Here is a 23230-nt window from a genome sequence, read left to right as displayed (position 1 = left end):
TTTGTGGAGCATGGTTGAAGAAAGTGGCAGATCACACTTTCTCCCATCCCCGTCACTTATCACTCGTTTCTGTCATTACAAGTTGGTGGCTCTTCTGTACACATAATTCAATGCCTCTTCTCATGCCAATTGATATGTCCACCTCCCAAGTTTAAAATAGATCTTGGCATCATGAGACCATTTCTTTGGAAATTAAAATGGGGAAGAAAAATGCTTTAGGAAGAAATAATTCAGGAAAATTTTTATTTTAGGGAAAGCAGAGAAATTTTTTATTTTATTTTTAGGAGTGGAAAAAGGAGAAAGACCGATACAAGAAAATAGTCCTAAGCTCATAACTCGAAATAGAGGTTTTTTTATTTTTATTTTTTTTAAAGAACTTCTCTTACATATTTTGAATAAATGTGAATTTTGAAAATTTAACAGTAAAAAAAAAAAAAAAAAAAACTTCTCTTACATATTTTAAATAAATGTGAATTTTGAAAATCTAATCTCTTACATATTTTAAATAAATGTGAATTTTGAAAATCTAACTGTTAAATTATATATTCTTTATGGTCTTAGCATACATGTGAAATTTTATTCAAATCGGTTATTATTTGTTATTCAATCAATAAACTTATTTTTTATACATACTTTTAGACTACAAAAACTTGAAATTTAAACATTTGATTAGTGACATAATTATTGATCTTTGATTTTTTTTTTAAATTTTTTGTAAGCACAGAGGATATAATAAGAACATGCAATCAAATGGTTAGTTTTTCAAAATTCACATCTAATAAAAAGATATAAAAGGAGTTTGAAGAGTTTCTCTTTACACTAGTTTTGAGATAAACTAATTTCGAGGGAAAGGGTATAAGAAAAAGGAAGTCTAAGGGGAAATAACCTAAAAGATTCTTTTATTGAAACACCTTGAAGGAATGATCTAAGGAACATAATTTTTTCTTTTTCTTTTTTATTTTTTTATTTGGAGAAATTCTAAAAGAAATTGCCTTTTTCTTTTTCTATTGGAAAACATGCTAAAGAAATGACTCATAGAGGAGAGAAAATATTTTTTGTTTTTTGTTTTTATGGGAGAAGGTAGTAAGGGACCCTATGCCCTACAACAAAAATTTCTTGAAGAAAAACACCCTGAGGCGATAACCTAAAGAAATAAAAAATTTACTTTTTTTGGAAATAATTTCATCTTTTAAAATTTTTTTATAAATGATTTTTGAATGCCCTCCCCTTGGACCCATGATGATTAGCCTATTGTTTCCTTTAAGGCTTGCCATGAAAAACCTTTTCTAAAAAAGAATCAAGTCTTAGGAGATAAATAGTTCACCACAAGTTTTCCTGACCTAGGGTTTTTGTAAACCCTAGCAGCCAGTGAAAGTCAGTGCCCACCTTAGTGATTGGGATTGGGGTTTTCTTGCTTTCTGATCAAGGAACGTCATTGGTGATACGTAAGTTAATCATGGAGTCTCTGTCTGAGAAGTGGGAGAAGTTCTTGTTATCGGAGCATGAGGAAAACCAGTACTTGGTCCAGGGGGATGAGATTGAAGGAGGAAACTTCTTGGCAGCCCGTTTCTTCACTAGTCGAGTGCTAAATATGGAGTCCATTGCGCGTACGTTCAAACTATTGTGGCATACACGAAAGGGGTTTGAAGTACGATACATGGGGAATCATAGGATTTTTTTTCGAATTCAAGGATTTGTCAGATGTGGAACGAGTTTTGAAGGGAGAGCCTTGGTCTTTTATAATAATCTAGTGGCCCTTAAAAGAAGGGGCAGAGCCAGAATTTTTGGTTTGTGGGGGCCAAGTTGTGATGTTAATATATTAGTTAAGACAATCCTTTACACACACACACACAAATATAAATTAATTTACTAAGAAAATTTATCATCTTCTAAATTTTAATGAGTATATAAAAGTCATGTATTTCTTCTATTAGACATGTACAAAAATTTATCATTTTCTACATAGTTTAATTTGTTAAACCTCTTAAATTATATGATTTTCGTATAATTTCTTTTTCTTTTAAGAGCACCATTGAAATGACTCAAAGTTTGGGGGGGCTAACTTCAATTTTTACATGCTACATTTTTTAAAATGTAAATAATATACATACTATAAATTAATTTTTTTAAATTTTGGGGGGGCTTTGGTCCCCCCACCCTTGTGTGTGGCTCCGCCACTGCCTAAAAGAGTGTCAAGGCACACTGATGTGAGAAACCTGATTTTTGATAGGACTAGTTTTAGGTGCAAGTGCATAATCTGCCTATTGGTAATTTCTTGTTGGCTGTAGCAAAGGAAGTTGCATCGGTGGTAGGCATGGTTGATGAAAGTGAGATTGAAGTGGGAGATGGAGAAGGGTGCAATTTCTTAAGAGGTAGGAAGATTGTAAGGAGAGATGGCTCGGCGAGTTGGGTTAATTTTAAGTATGAAAGACTCCTAAATATTTGCTACTAGTGTGGTAGGATCATTCACCACGACAAGGATTGCCCATCAAGGTTAAAGAAGAGAGGGAATGAGCATGAAGTTAAGCAAAAATTCAGCTTGTGGCTAAGGGCAAGCACTCTGAATCCTTCACAAGATATAGTCATTCGGGTTGCTGGTTTTGAGGAGGAGGCCAAAGAGAATGATATCTCCACAACCTCGGATAATGATGAATCAGAGGTGGACAAGGAAAAAGCTTCTCTATTGGCTTTAGACTCGATGACAGACACTATCATGGGTCAGGATGTGATTGGGACAAAGCGAGGTGAGACTAGGGAAGCTGCTATTATAGGTGATATGTTGCAGAGCCGTGAGGTGAGCATTGAACCAGTGGGTCTTGATCCGAAGCTATCACATGCACTAGAGGTTGCACCTAATCAATTGGAAGTAGGTTTCATCAATGGAGGTAATTCAGTCTAATCCTCACAGGAACAATTGGAACTCATTGATAGGGACTTAAGAAAGTTTGATCAGATTGAGGGTGGAGTTTCAGCGGATGTGCTATACTTGAGTACTGATTTGAGTCGGGTTTCATTGGGTTCAAAGGTAGCTGGTTCGACGTAATTCCTGAAAAGTTTTTGTTCATAGTGGCTTAAATTCTCTGTTTACAATGGGAAGCATGTCTGAACCTACCCAGGCCATTGGTTCAAAAGTTGCTTATAAGCAGAGGGCCTCAAGGAAAACCAAGAAGGAGCAAGGGTTGTTGTTAATGAAAAGGGTGACTCGAGAATCTGATAAGGAGATGGAGGATGCAGAATGCAACAAAAAAAGGAGAGCAATTCGTGAGGTTAATTAATCAGTAGAGGCTGGTGATTAGCCCCACCGACAATAATGAAACTCTTAGCATGGAACTGCAGGGGGCTTGGGAACCAGCTTATAGTTCAGAAGCTTGTTGATATTGTACAAGCATAAGATCCAATGTTTGTGTTTTTGTCTGAGACATGGTCAGATAAGGGACAGATGGTTAGGATAAAGGAGAATTGTCTTGAATGATGGTCGGGGTGGTGGATTAGCATTGCTTTGGAAATGAGGTATAAAGGTTTGGGTGGACAATTTCTCAAAATACCACATTGACTCAATTATGGATGGGGATTTAGTGAATGCTTGGTGTTTAACTGGGTTTTATGGAGAGCCAGATACTAATCGTAGGACTTAAGGATGGAATATGCTTTGTATGCTTAACTTAGAACCAAAACTACCTTAGTGTTGTTTTGGAGACTTCAATGAACTTCTAGAGCTGAAAGATAAAAAGGGTGGTGCTCTAAGAGCACATAATCAGATGCAATTGTTTAGAGATGTTTTAGATTAGTGTGGTTTTGTGGACCTAGGGTATTTAGGGCCGAATTTTACTTGGCATAGTCGACGAAGAAATGAATTGATTCGGTAGAAGTTAGATCGGGGAGTGGCAAATTATGAATGGTTGTTAAGATATCCCACGGCTAGAATTTGACACCTGCATTGCTTTAACTCAAATCATCGCCTGATTATCTTAGTTCTAGATTCAAATGGAGAAAGTCAGAGATGGAGAAGAAAACCGTTTAGGTTTGAGGCTATGTGGTTGACAGATCTGGGTTGTAGAGATATTGTCACAAAAGCATGGGATTGTAATGTTGAGGGTGCACCTATGTTTATTGCCATAAAAATTTTGAAGAAGTGTAAAAAGATGTTAAAAGCTTGGAATCGAGACCATTTTGGAAGTGTGCAGAACAATATAAAGAAGCTAAAGGATTAATTGTGAAGGGCAGAGGAAGATTCGGTTAGATTTGGGAGCTAAACAGAGGTGGTTCAGATCAAATTTGAGTTGTCAGTTTTGTATGATAAGGAAGAGAAGATGTGGCATCAGCGCTCTCAGATTCAATGGTTGCAAAGTAAGGATAAGAGCACAAAATTTTTTCATGGGCCAACCACTCAAAGGAAGAGGACAAACTTTATCAAGGGTTTGAAGGATGATAATGGAGTTTGGCATGAAGATGAGGATACCTTCTTGGGTTTGCTGAATGAATACTACTCTAAGTTATTCTCCTCCTCACATCCTCATGATTTTGACCGTATTTTGAATGGGGTTGATGCGGTAGTGACCGAGGAGATGAGGATAGATTTGGGTCGACCATATACTTAGAGGAAGTGGATGTTTCTATCAAGGAAATGGCCCATTTAAGGCTCCAGGGCCGGATGATTTGCTACCTTTATTTTATCAAACATATTGGTATGATGTTGGAGTGAATGTCCATCAAGCGGTGTAGACACCTAATTTTGTAACTAGTTAATAAACTTTAGTTCACGGTCCCAATGATGAGCTTGACATGTCTATAAAAGGTAATTGAAGTTATTTTGATAGTTTGGAAGTAATCATAACTCAAAAGTGCTCAAATTGTTTTGAAAACGATGATGAAAAATGACCTTTACTCATTTTTTTTACCATAAATTTTTATGCATATAAAATTTTTGAGTGAAGTTTATTTCATTGGAAAGTAGATATCCTGAGCTTCAATTTGAATATAAAGTTTACCTAATTTGGACTTAAATTGAGTGAATTATAACCATTTAAAGTTGGACTATTAAAGTTGTCAGAATTAGGGTTTCTAGGGATGCATGCATATGCAAGAAGAATGCATTCATACGCATGCACAAACCTGCATACGCATGGCCCGTTACAAAACCTTATAACTTCAGTTTTTAGGGCCTAAAGCCTCCCTTTTTGATGAGGCCCTGTAGACACTGCATTTTGTACCCCTTACGGCTCCGGCTCCGTTCCCTAATGATGCTAAAATTCTAAGGCCCAAGATTGGTTTAGGGCCCAATCAGATTACAAATTGACTTGAGAGGTATAAAAAAGGAAAATACAAATTTTTATGAGCAAATAAACCTATTTTTGGAAAATAAAGGCAAAAAAAAAAAAAAACCCTCGGCCTACGTACGCAAGCATAAACTTGCGTATGTAGCCTCAAAGCCTGTGTACGTAGGTATGAGCCTATGCACATAGGTAGGGTTTCAAAAACCTATGAAAGGTAAGTTTTTAGCATTAAAGACTGGAGTTTGGAACGAATCTCACATCGTCTAGGAGTCGTTCCAAACCCTCGCTTTCATAATATAAATAGCCTTACATGGTATATTTTCAAAATGGGACAGGGAAAATCCTAAGGGAAAACCTAAGGTTTACTCGAAATAGTGAATCAAAGAGGAAGTTTTTCACAAAACATCATCAAGTTAATTTTATTTGATTGGGGCCTTTTTTGGCCTTAATCTTTGAGTTTTGAAGTTTACTAATTAATTTTTATTGATTGTGAATAGATTTGACTGAGAGGAACAGTCAAAATCAAGCTAGAAAAGCTTCTTGTTTGAGGTATTAAGTTCTAACTTTTTCTTTTCATTTATGCTTTTTCTTTTATGTTTTAATCTGTTTCTTTGCTTTACTTATGCTTATATATATTTGTTTAGTTTAGGTTTAGTTTGTCTTCTATCTTAGAAGCATGTTAGGTTGTTAGATTTATGGTTTTAAAGCTTTGCTTTGTTTTTTTGTGATTATGTTTCTGGGTTAGGGTTTAGGGTGTGGCTGTGTGCTTATGTTTCTTGCATGCGTACGCAGGCTCGTAGAATGCGTATGCATACAACTTATTAGCATAGGTAGCCCTATGTATGCGCACGCATACTCGTGCTTAGAAACCCTAATTTTGAGTTTTCTATTTCTGTTTATTCCTTTATTTTACATAATATGTCTCTGTTTGGTTCCCTTTTTTATGCTTTCAAGTCTCTGTTCCTCTGTTTAATAACTTGTTTTCCTTTAACATGCTAAGATTAGGGTTTTCTTTGTATTTCTTGCTTTGATGCCATAAACATTCATTCAAATGCCCATTCATTGATGCCATAAGTGTTGAGATACAGCAAGGTAAGTAAGGTAAGTCATGCATGCACATGAACATGCATTTGTTTGTTAGATGGGTTTTATCTTCTTTTGTTAAACATATATATGCAAATTTGAACGCCATGCTTTGATTGATGATATGATTTGCTGCTGCCTTGTTTTAGATGATATGTTTACCATGCTAGATGAATGTTAGGGTTTATGATGTGATGATATGCATGATTAGATGTATTATAGGGTTTGTGATGTGATGACAAGCATGATAGATGTATGGTTAGGGATGTTTAATGCCATTTTGATTGTTAGATGAATGCTAGTGTGTGTGTGTGAGTTTAGAATAACAATATTGAGTATGCCTTTAATGAGATTAAGACATAAGACACAATGAGAGGAAGCCAACCTTAGGCTTAGGCAGTTTTGGGTGCCTAACACCTTCCTAAGACCGTACCTAAACTTCGAACCCATATCTTTGGTAGTAAGATCAAAATAGGTCAATCCTTGGGAGGAAGCTATATATATGGTTCCTAGACTATTGTAAAAAATAGGTGGCGACTCCCCTCATTGTGTTTGTAGTCCCAGCCCTTAGACCCTTTGGAATGTCCAAAACCCTCTAAATGAGTCTGAAAACCCTAGTTTAAACATATAAATACAACCTTATGCCTCCAAGCTCAAGCCCTAGCAAGAGAGAGTTGAATTTTCATCTAAAATCTTCCAAAACCATTTTCTAACTTTGAACTTTCTGCACACACATCATTGAGCATGTTTTTGGCTTTCCAAAACCTCTCTCTATTACTCATTAGGACAAAAACTATTTTCTAATTTTTTTCAAAACATTTTTCAAACAATCTTTTCAAGAACATCTTTTTATTTTGAGTTATAATTACCTATGAACTATTGAATATTTTGATTCTCTTGATTATCATTCAATTTGATTGTGTAGGCACCGAGGGGCCGGTTAAAATATCAACCAAGTTGTGTTCCATAAGCAAGGTGAGTATCTATTCATGACTCTTCCTTAATTTAGGGTTTTATAACTTGTGTTCTTTTTGTCTTAATTTGATTTATATGTTATGAATGCTTAGAAATATGTTTGGCTTTGTTTAATTTTGTTTTGTTGTGTCTTATCATGTTTTGATTGGAGAAGTGAATGATTGGATATATTGTTGAACAAGTTTTGATGTGTAAAGTGTTGTTGTTGTTTGTTGTTAGATCCAATGCATGTTTAGGAATATATTTTTATTTATTTATATATATTTTTTTAATCTTTATTTTTTGATCTTTGATATCTTTGTTGTTAGTTTAGGTTGTTTGGTTATATATTAGAAGCATGCTAGGTTTTGTTTGATTGTTGTTTGTTGCTTGCTTTAAAACTGTGTTTCTAGGCAGTACGCGTGCGCATACTTATGTACGCATACACATCCTCGCGCCCAGAAACGCAGATTTTGGGTTCTTGATTTTTTATTTGTTTTGTTTTATTTTAATCATATGTTTAGGTCTTGTTGAATATAGTTTTCACATGTTTAGCATTGGGGTCAGTAGAATAACACATTTCATATGCTTTGATTGTTGAATTGATGATTAGGTTTTGTAACCTTGATGAACCACATGAACATGCATATGAACATGAACATGCATTGATGCATAGGTGGTTGAGGTGCTATGGTACAACGAGATAAGTGAAGGTAAGTCATGCATCTGAATATGAACATGCATATCTGAATATGATGATTGGTTTCCTTGATTGATGAATACCATGATGCTAGGTTTGAATGATTGAATATGCTTGACTAAATAATTTGTTGATGCTACTGCCTTGTGATGTGCTTGCTTCCCTTGGATATATATTGCTAGATGAATGGTAGGGTTTTATGCTATAGATGAGTGTGGGATAGATGCCATGTTGATTGCTAGATGTATCTTAGTATGTGTGTGAGCTTAGAATAACATATTAGAGGACCATTTGATGGGATTAGGATTTGGAATACAATGAGTGGAGGCTGATCCACTGGTCGGGTGGGGTTGGGTGCCTAACACTTTCCCATCCCCATACCTAAACTCTAGACACATGTTTTAGTAGTAGACCATTCCTTCCACAAAGAACGCTATATTTATAGTTCCTAGACCTAATCTAGGTGGCGACTCCATTTCCTTCTTCGCCCCGGTCCACTCGGCTGAGGCGTACTCCCCTTTCCTAAGGAGGAAATCGTTGCCCCCATAGACAATTTTGTCAAGCTTAAACTCGAATGTTATCTTGAAATCTATAAATCATACTTTCATCACTTTGATTCCAAAGGTTCATAATCTGGAAAAAGTTACTGATTTCTGGCTTATTAGTTTATGTAATGTGATTTATAATATTGTAAGTAAGAAGATTGCCAATTGCCTTAAGCCTATGATTAATTCTATTATCTCAGAAACTCAAAGTGCTTTTACTATTGATAGATTGATTATTGACAACATCTTAATAGCTTTTGAATCTTTGCATCATATGAAGACTAATTGCACAGGAAAAAAGGGTTTTATGGCTTTAAAGTTGGATATGAGTAAGGCCTATGACCATGTGGAGTGGATTTTTCTTGAAAAAATACTCTTAAAGATGGGTTTCCAAGCTTCTTGGTTGGCTTTGATTATGAAGTGTATATGCACAGTTTCTTATTCCATCCTTGTAAATGAGGAGCCAAAGGGTCTGATTTCCCCCTTTAGGGGGTTGAGGCAGGGTGACCCCCTCTCTCCTTATTTATTTTTGCTCTGTGCAAAAGGGTTGAATGCCATCTTTAGGAGGGTAGCCATGGAGGGAGACATTGAGGGGGGTTTTTCCTATGTAGGAATGGGCCTGAACTTACTCACCTATTTTTTGTAGATGATTGTCTTATCTTTTGCAAATCTACTTTGGAGGAATGCCATAAAATTCAAACGTTGTTGAATTATTATGAGGTGGCATTGGGTCAGATTATAAACAAGGAAAAAACTACTCTATTTTTTAGCAAGAATACTAATGCACAGACACATGATGTTTTCAAAGAGGTTCTTAATGTACCAGCTATACAATACTATGAAAAATATTTGGGACTTCTTTCTTTTATTGGCAAAGAGAAGAAAGCTTGCTTTACCAATGCGAAGGAGCACACATGGGCAAGAATGCAAGGTTGGAAGGAAAAGCTTTTGTCACAAGTTGGGAAGGAGGTCATGATCAAGGCAGTCATCTAATCCATTCCTGCTTACTCGATTAGTGTTTTTAAAATGCTAGTTAGCATGTGTAAGGAAATTGAAACAATGATCCATAAGTTTTGGTGGGGTCATGGTGATTCAAAAAAGATCCATTTGGTGAAATGGAGCTCTTTGTGCTTATCAAACTCGGTTGGTGGGATGGGCTTTAGAGACATCCAAAAATTCAACAATGCTTTATTGGCCAAATAGGTGTGGAGATTAATTCACCAAAATGATACATTGCTTTAAAAGGTTTTTAGTGTGAAGTATTTTCCTCATGGGAGTCTTTTGGAAGCCCCTATTCCTAAAAAATGCTCTTATGCATGGCAGAGTATTTTGCTGGCTCAGGAGGTTATAGAGAAGTGTGCTATTTGGAGAGTAGGTAGTGGGCATGAGATTGAAGTGTGGAAGCAAAGATGGCTCCTGGACCCAACCTATAAAAAAATTATATCTCCACAAGATGGGTCCACCATAACTCGGGTTAGTGAGTTGTTTTACCTGAACACAAGGATATGGGATCTTGGCAAACTAGAAGAATCGTTCTATCCTTGGGAAGCTGAGTTGGTGAGTCGGATTCAGGTTGGTAAGGGCCGTGATGAGGAACTTTTTGCCTGGCCTTTGACAGTGGATGGTACCTACGGTGTTAGGAGTGCATTTCGCTTTCTGGCATCGACAAAAGTAAGCAATTCTCCAAGTTCTTCCATGGGTACAGGGGAACAGAGCTTGTGGAAAAAAATCTGGAAAATACGGGCTTCTAATAAGATTAGACACTTAATTGGCGTGCAGCAAAAGACTTGATTCCGATGAAGGAAAACTTGCGAGCTCGACACATCACTATTGATGAAACCTGCGACCAGTGCGATGGGCATCAGGAGACGTTACTGCACAGTCTCTGGTTGTGTGATCAAGTTTAGTTTGTGTGGAAATCTGATCCGGGCTTTGCACCTTTATTCTAGAAACAATATAGGACTTATGTCAACTTGCTTGAGGGGGTGATGCATAGGTGCTCTCAGTTTTGGGTTGCCTTGTTCTTCACCATAGCGTGGAGCTTGTGGCAACGTCGGAATCAGCTTAAAGAGAAGCAGCCATCTTGGAGTCTACACGAGTTGGGAAGTTGAGCGAAGGAATATGTAATGGAGCATCTTGACACGAATCAATAGCCATCTCGGGCTATTCCCAGGCGTGCTTAGGCTCACTGGTCTCCGCCGTCTGAGCAGATTTACAAGGGTAATTTTGATGCGGCTTTCTTTGATGCTTCGGGTTATGCTGGTATTGGAATGGTGTTCTGTGATCATATGGGTCAAATAATTGTTGCTCTAAGTCAAAAAATTCCCCTTATTCAATCTGTGGAGTTGGCAGAGGCTATGGCAGCTCGTCGTGCAGTTTTATTCGCTAAGGAGCTAAGCTTGTTCAATGTAGAGATAGAGGGGATTGTTAAAGGATCATCACTGCCCTGAGTTGAGGAAATGCTGCACATTATTTGGTCATGTGACTGATGAATGTAAGAGTTTAGGTGCTCCTCTTCGGCTTTGCAAGTTCAGCCATGTTCGTCCGGAAGAAAATAGGTTAACTCATGCCTTGGCTAAGAGAACAATTTTATTTGTAGACACGAATGTATGAGTAGAATTTCCACCTAGTAATTTGGATGTTAAATTGCAATTGGATTTATTCCAATAAAATTTATTTTTTTCTCAAAAAAAAAAAAAAAAAAAAAAAAGAAAAAGAAAAAGAGTTCACCACAATCACTTTACGAAGCCCATGACCCACTTATACCTTTATTATTATTGGTTTTTGGTAGGCCCACTTATACCTTAGGTCCTAAGTTTTGAAATATTTGGACGCCTTTTAATTTGCCAATGGGCTTAAAGTCAAAATGGGTCATGACTTTGTCGGCCTCAAGTTTGTTTGGAAAAAACATGATAATTTTTTGGCCAAAATGGTCCATTACCATCAATTTTCGTAATATTTTGCCAAAAAACACTGTTTCGGAAATAATTGGAGATCTGCCACCTTTTTAAGTACTCGAGTTTGGTGAACTCGAGTATTATGTTTTTTACTTCCACCGTGGCACGCTGACATGACAGCTGATTCAAGAAGTCCAAACAGTACTCGAGCTTCCTGAGCTCGAGTACTGTTCAATGAGATACCCGAGTTCACTAAACTCGGGTATTAATCTGTATTGGCGCCAATTGCTTGTAGCAATTGGATTTAAAAAATTCAATACAGTACTCGAGCTTGGGAAGCTCGAGTACTGTTTAAAAAAATTTCCCAGGTCCACTTAAACTCATTTTTATTTCTAATACCTAAACCATTTCCATTTCTCACTCACTTCTCACTCTCAGAATACCAGAACACCAAAACCCCAATTACCCACACTTAAACCATTACTCCCTCATCTATCACTTTCTCAATCTCAAATCTCCCTCTCAATCTCGCTATCTCCCTCTCAATCTCGCTCTCTCCCTCTCAAATCTCCCTCTCAATCTCGCTATCTCCCTCTCAATCTCCCACACGTTGTCAATCTCCCTCTCAGTCTCGCTCTCGGTCTCGCGCTCTCGGTCTCGCCCTCTTCTTCGGCACCACAAGCTCTTCTTCTTTCTCTATTTCTCATGGCAACAAAGGTACATCACTCTAACTTTTGTCTTCTTCGTTGACCTCTCTATTTCTCTATTTCTACTCAATCTTAATGCATATAGGCTCTGGGATGTGGGTTTCATTTGAATATATATATATATATATATATATTTTTTTTCTGTGGGTTTGCTTGGGTTCATTTGATTTATTATGGGTTTTGTTGGGGTTTTGTTCGTTTGTTTGTGCGTTTTGTTTCGTTGTATTTTCATTGATTTGTTTTGGGTTTGTCTTTATTTTCTATTTCTGTTATGTTTTTGTGGTTTGTAATGCAAATTATGTGTTTGATGAAATGCTTCTTGCTTTGCTCCACAAACAGTAAAGAATCATCTTCCTCTTCAATGGCGCTCTATTTTCTGTATTGCTTTGATTGTAGGGCTTCTTTGAAGCCCCTAGAACTACTTCCAACCACAATTTATACCTTTCCCCTACCTGGGTTTTCACCAAAATCAATCAAACCCACTCCAGCTCCAACAAGGTATTGTTTTTCTGTTTCATCCTCAAGCAATTTTGATTGATTGCTATCTGTTTGTTGAATTGACTGTGTGAAGTTTTTCAATGCATCCAACAGCTTTTGTAGAAATGGCTGTTCGACAAGTCAACAAGAAATGGCTCTTCATTTTTTTGGTCTGTCTATAGTTATTTTGCTAATTGGGAATGAACATGACTAAATGTTTGTGTTAATAATATATCCTTGCAATTTTCTTCTAAGTAGACTCTACTATACTAGAAAATTACCATGATTATAATGATAAATTCAATATCATGGTTAAGATGATTTAATGAGTGGAACGTGAATGGCAGCTCCTTTTGAAGAATTATAAAAGGCAAAAAGTTGGTTCTAATGTTCAAGCGATAAAATATGGAGTGTTTTGGACTCTTGGGATCTTGCTTAGCTAGCCTAAATTGAAGAGTCTTATTTTATTGTTTATCTAAGTAATGTTGTTTTTTGTTTAGTTTTAATCAATCTTTATTAAAGTCAGGGTAATTTGATAATTTCTAGATTCTTGGGATTTGGCTGTACCAAAGGCCCATGAGTCGTATTTTATTCTTTGAACTACTTTTCTTTTTATTCCAACTACAAGATTAAGTGTCAAACTTGAAACATTTGCTAGTCACACATAGGAAATTCACGATAACTTAAGAAGAATTGTTGCACTTAGGAATGAGATATACAAGGCTCAAACTAATATTAGAAGATTATATTCCAAATTCAATGAAGGAGATATGATTATGGTTCATATACGAACTTGGTTTAGCATTCTTTTTCTTTTTATTTACAAAAATTTAGTATTTATAGGCCTTTATACTATAAATTCATTGAGAGATGTGAGTTTTAATAAAATTATTGTAACATTTTTTTTTTTGGGAAAATAATTATAGTAGGCATTGATAGACACTGCTGGCATGTCCTCACCGCCCAACCTCCTTCTCTTGCAGTCTTAAAGATTAATTCCTTGAATGAAGTTGTGTCTTCAGCTTACTTTTTTGGTACTTTGTAAATTACATGTGCCTCTTTCTGCAAACTAATTACATACATATGTCTTCAAGAGAAAAATGTTGGATTCCTTCATTATCTTGGCATGTCATTTGTGAGTATACGGGCATGCTTGCTTTGCAATTTTCCTTATGCTGTATTTGCTAATGCTTTAGTGGCCTAAGCTGATGCAGATCTTTCCTAGAGTGATGATATATACTTATTTTGCTTCATTTCGTTCTCTGCAAGAAAAAAAATGGACCTTATAGCTTTGATTTTATATTCATTTTTTAATGTACTTCAGCTTTTTTACTCATATGCAACATGATGTATTTGCCAACTCCTTATTTACTTCTCATTTTTCTGCGGAATGCTGTTCTTTTTCACAAGGTTATAAACCATCAACCATATGATCAGAAAGCAGATGTGTTCAGTTTTGCAATAGTACTGTGGGAGCTAGTGACAGCCAAGGCATGTCCTCTTGTTAAAACAACCCTCAACTTATGTGCTCTTTCTTTCTAAAACAGCTCAATTTCAGTGATTTAAAGTCATAAATGTCCATATAAGGTCTTTGTCTGGCAGGTTCCATATGATACCATGACTCCACTGCAAGCTGCCTTGGGTGTGAGACAGGTTTGCATATCTGTATTGCTGAGCCATGATTTAGTATTAAAGCTTTTGCATCTACTATCAAATCACTGATGAGCTTTGTACTTGGATAAGTTGCTCTGGAAACATGGCAGCAACTTAAACTATTAAGTATCTGTTGGGAACTTGCTTTGTATTTCTTTATGCAAATTTAAGCAGGAATTTGAGATTTAAGAAGGGAAAAAAATGTTTATAGCTGCGTTTTTATAAACGCAGCTATAGACAAAACCATATCAAAGGCTTTAGCCAGGTTTGGGAAACGCAGCTAGAGGGTAGCCTATAGCTGCGTTTTATAAAACTTTTAGAGGCAAATTCTTTCTCTTTTCTATTTCTCTTTATAAGTAATTATGCACCTACTCCTTGAAGACAAAAACCATCTTATGAACTACATGAGAAATCATCCAATTGTTTGAAATACAAAGTATTTTGGCTGAATTATTATGCAAGCATCCAATTAAGAAGTTGTATAATTGGCTAGAAACTCAGATTTAGTTTGTTATTTTCTATTTGATTATTGAATGCCCTGTAGATTTTATAATTTTGAATTTGGTTGGAAATTTTTATTATTATTTGTGAATTTGAAAATTTTGGAGTGGGAACTGGTATGGGGCCCAGAAAGACTTAATTGAAAACAGAAATTTTTTATTATGTTTATCTTTTGCTGGTGAAGAGGTGAGGGAGAAAATTTAGGTGTTGAGGCTGCTGGAGCTGGGTTTTTTTCTCAAGCTTTCAAGCCTCTTTGTGAAGATACATAGGTGGGTTTTGGTTAGGATGTCTCTAAATTGTAAGCTTTTCGGCCTTAATGGTAGATTACCAAACTGTTCCAAGCTAAAGGAGGCAAAGGAACCTTTACAGAAAAAGAGAAGAAAGCTTCTGTTTTTCTTCTGTCTTTTAGTTTCTGTTGTTCTGAAATAACTTTTAGATCAAAGTTGTGGGTTTCTATGTGCAAATTTTGGATTGGATATTAGCTTTAGGATGTTGATTATAATGACAGAATTTTGTATAACCTTATACACATCTTATGCAGTGACCACATGGCACTTCTTAAATCTTTTGAAGGAAAGAAGGATGCAAACCGTAATGAAAAGAGTCTTGCCACCTTGCAAATGACAAAAGGTAAGAGAGTGCAATTTGTAGATCTATTTAGCATTGGATTTGTAAACAAATTGATGAGTGCTAAGGAGCTAGAGACTCGTGTAGGTGAGGTTTCTAGGGATATGTTGGAGTCTGAAAAGAGTTTGCAGACTACATCTCAGGAAGCAGAAGAGGCAACAAAACTTTGTCATCAAAGGGAGCAAAAACGTAATGCAGCCAAGGCAGCCTTAGAGATGGCAAGAATTAAGCTTCGGCAGTGATTGTATATTAACCATTGTCAATGTAAAATACAACAATGGTGTTTATATATGTAGATTATGTTGTATGATAGTGTAGATTGATGTGTCTCCTTAGTCCTTTCCCCCTTTTCTCTTTCAAAGTAGAAATGCTAACCAACTTTTTGCAAGCTTGGTAACTGAATATAGCTCATGAAAGAATTTGTTCTAAATTACTCGCTCATACACACATGCAAACCGTTATCTGACCTATATTTGGGAACCGTTTATGTAGGTCTTTTGCTAAATTTGTTTTTATGATGGTGGGGTACAGTATATTTATAAAAAAATTGAAAATAATTAGAAAAAAGAACCAACAAAAATGAAGTTTTAAAAAGTTGTATAGAAAAGTTACAAACTGAAACTTAAAACTGATGTCAAACTCATGTACACAAAGCAAGCAATGTTTGCAATCCGAATGAGCATGATGGGGGTGTCAAAGCAATTTCTCAATGTTAGGCCCTTGATCTGATTGATTGAAGCACCTTAAACTGTGCATGTAGGTTTATAAAAAAGGGACATTTTATAAAAAATTAAAAAAAGGGACATTTTATAAAAAATGAAAAAACAGGACATTTTATAAAAACACTCGAGAACCAAGTAAAATATTTGCGTCTGAGTTTTTCTTATTTTCTTAAGGCAGATTAGTACCCGAGTATGTGAAACTCGGGTACCAATCTGCCTTACATATTTTCTAAAAAACACTGAGCCAAAAAACACTGAGCGAGCTGCGAACTTTGGGTAGTTTTAACAAGGTACTCGAGTCCTTGAAACTCGAGTACCTACTCCCATAGTTATTGCCCACCTACACACATACGAACGAACTGGCTCCAACGGTGCGAGTAAATGCTACTTAATGGTACTCGAGTTCTTTGAGCTCGAGTACCATTTAACCATATACCAACCCATCAGCATTAAGACATTTTCAGTAGAAAGCTCTTCAGAGACACTAATCTGTGCGAGTCAGCCATTATCAACATAAACTTGACTGTTTGGTCACCATCTGCAAGTCCTTGAGCTGTGTCGGTGTCTCCATCAATCAACGTGCTATCCATTCCACCGGTGAGTCAATTCTTTTGTGACCAGTACATAGATGTATTTGTTAAATGCTTAGTTTTTAAATTTTTTTGCATGAGTTAAATGACCTCAATGAGTTTTTAGATTGTGTTTGTATGAGATTTTTATGCATGACTTTCATGTAATGAGTTTTGCAATATTAACTGTGTACAACTGCTGATACATACATGGTTCTATATATATAGTGGAAATTTAACTGTGTAATGGAAAGGAACTATTATTTTACACTAAGTAATGCCACATACACAAAGGTTTTTACAACATTTTTACAAGTTATTGATATGGAAAATTGTTACTTCTTCTCAATTGGACTCATTATAGACATTACTTTTTTATTTTTTAATAACCACTTGTCACATTAATAATTTGTAAAATAGTTTGTCGCTTTAGCATTTTCCTTTGGGACTTGCAACATTGATAACAGTTCTAAATTTCTAACTAATTTAAACTGATGGACTTGCTTCATATGTTTGTTTAAAAAAACCCTTTTTTTTTTTTTAAGACACTAGCTCTGCAAAACAGGGTGGAAATATTGGACTAATTAAATAAGCACTCTTGAAACTTATTTGACTTAATTATAATCTTATAATAATGCTATAAACACAATAAATTTCACAACTTACTGAAATGACAAGTCGTAATTAGTGAAACATTATTTTCATTAAGACTACTACTAGTCAATAATCATTTTTATTATATATCAATTGCAGTCTACCATCCTCTTAGTGAGAGTGTGGGTCCCTATGAAGCCAAAAAAATTTTTAAACTCCAGCATTCACGCAAGTTTAATACACTTTTACACAAATTTGGTCTTAAAAACACACTTCTACTATTTTAATACTTTTATATTTCAGCAATGGTCCTACTACACCAGGCTCTTTATTTCTTCAATTCTTCTATGATCAAGTAATTTTTCATGTAATTGTTTCCAAATTTTATTGCTTAATACTTTTGAAAGGAAACTTTTTTTTTTTGGGGTGGTATTTTTGTCTCTTCAATTGAGACTTTTTCTTCTTTATTTAAGTTTATTTTTTATCATTGTTTATTTATTTATTTATTTATTTTTTAAATTTGAACTTTAAAAAATATTGACAAAGTAAAAAAAAGATATGAAGATATATATATATATATATATAACTATTTATAGATTATGACAACTTTTAATATTGTTAATAACAGGTCGGTGATGGATTTTCACTTTTTCTATGTGTACTACGATGGAGAGATGTATTATCATGAGTTAAATGGGTTGTCATACCAAGGCTCAAACCAAAAGCAAAAATGTGTTAAGGTGAAGCGTGGGATAGGCCTTATGAATTTGAAACGAAGAATATCGAAGGCGATGGGGTTAGACCAGTGTAGGCATAACATTTCCATCGTGTATCGAGCACCTCAACTGGTTGTAGGCACCTAGGTTGTCTACAAGTCACTACAGTTATCGTGTGGCGTCGAAGTGAAGATGATGTGGGAAGTTGTTGAACAAATGGTGGTGAAAGGATTTGTTGCTTCGGAGCTCTATGTCACTGTTGAGCCCACCATAGTAGAGGCTGGAGAGGGTTCACAACATACTATTTTGGATGGAACTACAAATGAGCACCTCAAGTCAATACCACTACAGTCTTATCAAGGGTGTGCAGAGAACACAGGAGATGGGTATGGCAATGAACCATGGCAAACATTTCCTGGTGTGAACTCAACTGAGGAGGAGGCAGGGCACCATAAAGTGCATGAAGGAGAGCATTTATCTCATGATGAGCTGCATGGGGGCACATTCGAAAATGAAGATGATTACGGAGTTGCTGATGATGCAACCCATATTGATGTTACTAGGGATGAGTTCGAGGAGTTCCTAGATACCATGGGTGAACATGAGGATGTTGATCATATCAAAGATGTGGTTGTAGAAGAGAATAGAGACACATGCCCAGGTCCTGATCCTACACCAGAATGGTTCACTAAAAACACTTGGGATAATATGTTTGATCCATCACCGGTTATGCGAGCGGAAGTATCAAGTCGGACGCCTGGGGAGCAGCCACTGAAAGGGATGGTATTCGCCAATAAATTGGCAGTAAAATTTGCGTTGACTTGGTACGCATTGCGAGAGAATTTTAGCTTCAAGACTGAGCATTCAGACGTAGAGAGGCTTATAGTGAGTTGTGAGGATGATTCCTGTCCATGGTCAGTCCGTGCGACTTGTTGCAAGGGAGACAATATCTGGAAGATCGCAAAATGCAAGGGCCCTCACACATGCGACAAAATTCAGAATGCTCACGATGGTCGGATGATTGATTCGGTGTTCCTAGCATACGTACTTGAGCGCTATATACGAGAAGACCCTGCATATAAGATAAAGAACTTACGCCACATTGTTTTGGCAGACTTAAAACACGAAGTATCTCAGTACAAGGTATTATTTAATTTGCATTGTTTTTTCAATACAATGTAGAGACATGCAGACCAGTCTAGTATAACCAAGATACTTTTTCCCAAAACCCATGAATACTTTATATTATGAAAATTGAAATTGAAAAAGAAAAAGAAAAAAACGAATAAAGAGGAAGAAATATTATATTCATCTTATAGCCTTACAAGTCTTCATTTGTTTTCTTCAATTATAATGATTTAACTTGTATTCATTTCTAACGTAATCATTATGGTTCACATACAAGGTATGGGATGCCAAACAAAAGGCCGTTGCAGCTATATACGGGGATTTTAAGGAGTCTTATGCAGAGTTGCCGCATTTTTTGGCAGGACTTACGGATGCAAGTCCGGGTACACAGTATAACTTACTACTGGACGATAATTATGAACGGGGAATCTGTACATTCAAGTCTGTATTTTGGGTGTTTCGTCCATGTATTGTTGGGTTCAAGAAGTGTAGGCCTGTGATTAGCATTGATGCAACCCACCTCTATGGAAAATATAAAGGGAAATTGATGATTGCAATGGCGATAGATGCTAATAATAAAATTTATCCACTAGCCTTTGCCGTTGTCGAGAGCGAGAGCACAGAGACTTGGGGTTGGTTCTTGGCTTGTATAAGAACGTATGTTACCGACCGGAGAGACCTGTGTGTCATATCTGACANCTTCAACTGTGTTATCTGAAAGGTGTGCTCGTAGCCTGCCTATTACGGCAATGGTGAAATACACATGGTTCAAACTAAATGCCTACTTTGATGATCGTCGTAATAAGAGTAGCGCAATTGAAATCGGGTCAAAGATGGACTAAATATGCCTTGGATATCTTCATGAGAAATAAGGCGAAGGCGGAGAATCACAGGGTGACGAGATTGAGCGCGCAACAACAATCATATCAAGTAGATACACCGCATAATGCAGGGACTGATGGACATGGGGATCACACACATGGAGTTAATCTGTTGCAAAGAACTTGCACATGTCAGAAATGGAAACTGTACAAGATACCATATTCACATGTCATTGCAGTTTGTATTAGGTATCGACATGATGCAGAGTAGTATATTGACCCATGCTATAGCGTGGATGCACTGTTCCGGAGCTATGCTCCCGTTTTCCCTGTGTTGAAAGATAGATTATCATGGCCGAATCCTGAAGAAACTCGAAAAGTCCTCCCTAACCCTCAATTGATCCGAGAAAAAGGTCGCCCTGTCTCAACACGAATCAGGAATGAGATGGACGAGGGTGGGAGACGGCCAAGAACCACACCATGGAAGGAGGGGGGAGGAAGGTGCAATGTGGGTTGTGTGACCAAGAGGGGCATAACCGAAGAACATGCCCTAAGCGGAATGAGGTACGAACGAGTGGTGGTCTCGCGGACTAGGTACGCTAAGTTTGAACCGTGGCATCCTTTTAAATGTAAATGTTTTCCCTTTTTTTAATGCTGATCGTAGAAGTTCTAACTTCTGACTTGTTCTTAAACATTGCTACCAATCAAAGGAATTGCCTACACTCTCACAATTGAACACTTTAGTTCCTCCTACATGTCTTTGATTGCACTAGTTCAAAACTTCAAATTATTATGCTTATGATGATGATGACTTTCTCTTTATATTTAAAGTATTGAACTTGTGTATGGTTTCTATTTAAATTATAATGTGCTGTCCTCAAGCTTGGCATTTTGAGCCATCCCACTATGCCCTGAAGAAACTAGGCATAATGACACCAAGTGAAAGAAAACCCAAAAAGTTGAGTGACAAAGTTAATGAAGAAGTTCATGACTGACTTCTACAATGCATGTGCATAAGTTCATGGCTGACTTCTACAATGCATGTGCATATGTGTTATATATATAGGAGTTATAATAAGTCAGACTATTGACTTAACTATAATCCAAAACCTTTTCGTAGTTAGCTGGATTTGGCTATTGAAATCTTATTCACCAATGACTCTATCTACGATCATATCTCTTGTTAAATCAATGGCTGTAATGAAAACTTAGGTCAGTCAGTGTTGTTACTACACAGTTCCTCTGTTGCTTTGATTTCCTTTGATAAGTAATCACCTTCGCTAATTTTGTGTTCTGGAAATTTGAATTTCCTTCAAGCAAAAAGTACAAATATAACTTTGCCCTTCTACTTTATTACATGTGAAAGGCCTGTGTAAGTAAATTAAATGGAATTTGAAGCATACCATATCGCCAATTTCCAGTCGACTGGCATTCCAAAAACACTTTATACTTTGAAAATTTCGTAGTCCTTATGCAAATTGTTTCAGTCTGCAGCTCATGTTATAACATATCATAGTTGTTTTATTAACTAGTGCATTTGACAATACTATTAGGTTGATCCAACCACTGGTGAGATAGAGGATGATGTGTTGAAGATGATACCAGCTAGAGGACCTGGAGGTTGTAGCAGCTGATTACATGTTGAAAGTGGGGGTCTCCAATCTCAGAAATACATGGAAAGCATGGGTGATGACTGCCATGCATTATACTATTATTGGCAGGGGAGATTTTTTTTTTTTTTTTTTTTTTTTTTTTTTTTTTTCTCTGGGGGGGGGGTGGGGGGAGGATATACTCTACCAAACAACACCTACTTATTTTGGGTTTGCCTTAACATCTTAGTGATCTTAATTTTTGGTCTTTTTTTTGGGGTCCTGAGTCTTCCTCTTAATATTTTTCATGTGTATGTGCCATGTGCGTCTTGTACAGAAACACAATATAAAATGCAATGTAATGTATTTTTTGCAATTGTGGAAATTGTAAAAACAAGGCTTTTGAAGTATTTAAATAAGGAATTACATGAAGTTTCCTACGCCTGAGCAAAAAAGAGAGTTCCTATGTGACATGTTTTGTCGTATGATTCCGTTTTAAGCAAATGTGATATCTTGTGCATTATCCAGAAATTGGCATACAGGGAATTTTTTGGCTCAGGATTTTTTTGCCCAGGAAAATTTTCAAGGCAGCTTGGTACCTAAGTTACAGAAACTCGAGTATCAATCTGCCTTATAACATTGGGCCATTGTTTTATTGGCATAGGGATTTTGGTTCAAATAGATGGTAAGGCAGATTGGTACCCGAGTTCCAGAAACTCGGGTACCAATTTGCCTTATTGCCTCTAGCTCAAAGTTTTTTGGCCCAAGGAATTTTTGATAAAAGTTTGGTAAGGCAGATTGGTACCCGAGTTCCAGAATGTCGAGTACCAATCTGCCTTATTTCAATTGGGCCATTGTTTTATTGGCGTAGGGATTTTGGTTTACAAAGTTAGTAAGGCAGATTGGTACCCGAGTTTCAGAAACTGGGGTACCAATCTGCCTTACTACCTTTGGCACAAAGTTATTTGGCCCAAGGAATAATTGAAAAAAAATTAGTCAGGCAGATTGGTACCCGAGTTCCAGAACGTCGAGTACTAATCTGCCTTATTTCAATTGGGCCATTGTTATTGGCGTAGGGATTTTGGTTTAAAAAGTTGGTAAGGCAGATTGGTACCTGAGTTTCAGAAACTCGGGTACCAATCTGCCTTATACCTTTGGCTCAACGTTTTTTGGCCCAAGGAATTTTTGAAAAAAACTTGGTAAGGCAGATTGGTACCCGAGTTCCAGAAAGTCGAGTACCAATCTGCCTTATTACAATTGCGCTATTGTTTTTATTGGCATAGGGATTGTTGTTAAAGAAGTTGGACACAATAAATGTCCCTGAATTCTGATTGTAAACTTGCAGTTGCTTCATGTATTGAATTACATTATACTAGTCTGTTCACAGAGCTATCACCAGGTGCTGTGACAAATAAAATTATGGAACAGCAATGTATCCTGCAAGACTAGATAGTGGTCTTAAAATTATAGATAGATGCATCATGTAAGACTATGCACTGATTCCATTCGGTCATAGTTCACTACAGATCCTGGAATGGAAAATAAGTCAGTTGAGGCAAGAGATCCTACTATTAAATTTGTACAGGATTTGCCTGGCTGTCAATCCAGCTCCAACTAGTTGAAACAAGTTTTACTAATCAAATATAGGGGCAGAAATGCTGAAAAGCCAAGACC

The 23230-nt window shown here is 36.5% G+C and overlaps 1 long non-coding RNA gene across 1 annotated transcript; it reads left to right on the top strand.

Moving 5' to 3' along the window:
* Positions 1-11882: 11882 nt before the first annotated feature.
* Positions 11883-12788, top strand: LOC136065623 (uncharacterized). The gene is made up of 3 exons (XR_010627245.1): positions 11883-12169; positions 12499-12657; positions 12751-12788. It is a non-coding gene; the product is annotated as an uncharacterized LOC136065623 (long non-coding RNA).
* The last annotated feature ends 10442 nt before the right edge of the window (positions 12789-23230 follow it).

Source organism: Quercus suber, unplaced genomic scaffold (genome assembly GCF_002906115.3).
Source record: "Quercus suber isolate HL8 unplaced genomic scaffold, Cork oak 2.0 scaffold_1054, whole genome shotgun sequence".
NCBI classification, from domain to species: domain Eukaryota; kingdom Viridiplantae; phylum Streptophyta; class Magnoliopsida; order Fagales; family Fagaceae; genus Quercus; species Quercus suber.
The sequence above is the reverse complement of the archived record's forward strand: the minus strand, read 5'-3'. Positions and strand labels throughout refer to the sequence as shown.